We start from the raw sequence: 1,754 nt of genomic DNA, 5'->3' as shown, positions 1-1,754 counted from the left end.
GAGGGAGGGAGGGAGGGAGGGAGGGAGGGAGAGAGACAGACAGACAGACAGAGACAGAGACAGAGACCCTCTCCCAGGTGCTGGAGAGGCATTTTGTGCAGTGCGCAGTAATGTTTGGAAAATTCTAAAATAAAGGAGGATCGGTCCTCCTCCACTCACCCCGCCCCCTCTCGGTTCCTACTTCTTTTCATTCTCCAACCTCTCCTCTCTCCTCCTGCTCCTTCCTCCCCTTCTTCCAATTCCTTCTGTCCTTCCTTCTCTCTCTCCAACCGCCCCCACCCGTATCATCATTGTTGAGCCTAGCCTTAAAGAATTGCTTAGCCCAGCCTGACTGTAGACTCCCTCTGCACGAACAATATGCCTGGGATTCAGAAGCAACCTACTCTGCTCCCAGTCAAAAATACTTGTAACTTCCATTTGCAGTGTGTGTGTGTGTGTGTGTGTGTGTGTGTGTGTGTGTGTGTGTGTGTCTGTGTGTGTCTGTGTGTGTCTGTGTGTGTCTGTGTGTGTATTTCCCGCCCCCCCCCTCAGCTCCTCCCAAATGAAGTCAACCTACATTCTGCAGGTAGTTTGGGGCCCCTCACTGCTCCAATAAATCAGTAACAGTCGGTGAGGATGGAGTCTCTTCTCTGCCCCATTTTTCTTACAATCACTGTCATTATCTTCCGAGTAGCTCTCTCACGGGGCTAGCTTTTAAACCCACTTTATGACCTTCACCTCATTCTATAGGTCAGCCTGGCCTGGAACAGGAGGCTATCTCTTGCTGAGCCACCACTCCCAGGGAATGAATGAATGAGATAAAGAACTGCTCCACTTGGAAATTGAGGCTCGTTAACATGTACCATGGAATGCACAAGCATGAATCAGTTTTGTTTTAACCTTTACATGTTAAACATTAATGATGTGTGATTCCCCTCTGTATGCTGTGAATAACATTGGTGAATAAAGAAACTGCTTTGAGCCCCTAGCAGAGCAGGGCAGAAAGAGCTAGGTGGAAAAAACTAAAGTGAATGCTGGGAGAAAGAAAGAGGAGTTAGAGGGAAGCCATGTAACCCCGCCAGAGACAGACACCAGAACTTTAGCTGGTAAGCCATAGCGACGTGGTGATACACAGATGACTAGATATGGGTTAAATATGTAAGAGTCAGCCAATAAGAAGTTAGAGCTAATGGACAAGCAGTGATTTAAGAAATACAGTTTCTGTGTGATTATTTGGGGGCTAAGCGGCTGGGAACCAACAAGCAGCCACTCCTTCAACACATTAATCTTTCTCTTAGGCTCCTAATTCACCCCCTCCACGAAATTACCTCATTTTAATGTCCTGCAGGTGCCTCAAGCTCAACATTTTAATCCATTGTCCCCTCCCACGCTTGGCAATTATTGTCTCTGCTAATTGAGTAACAGTGTTACTTTCTGCTGGCACGTCATTTTTACTAATCCCCTCTAGTGCAGTACAAGCTGTTCCCTCCCATGAAAACTTAAAGAAAAAAGTTGTCTCATAAAGTGTGTTTCTTTGGGAAACTACTGTCTCTCAGCAGATGCTGTGCAAACACACATTTCTTTGCATGGTAATGGTGTGTGACCAAAGTTGGCCCTTGAAATTCCCAATCTTCCTGGACACAGCTAGAGTGTGGAGACAGGGGTTGTGAGAAGAAAAGATCCCTTTCTTGCTAAGATGTTAAATGTTAAAAGATAGTGAGTCTGAAGCCTGGAGGTAAATGGGCTGAGAGATTTGGTGTTTTTTTTTTTTTTTT

The sequence above is a fragment of the Microtus ochrogaster genome (assembly GCF_000317375.1).
Source record: "Microtus ochrogaster isolate Prairie Vole_2 chromosome 14 unlocalized genomic scaffold, MicOch1.0 chr14_random_2, whole genome shotgun sequence".
In the NCBI taxonomy this organism is placed as follows: Eukaryota; Metazoa; Chordata; class Mammalia; order Rodentia; family Cricetidae; genus Microtus; species Microtus ochrogaster.
This window is presented reverse-complemented; position numbering follows the sequence as displayed.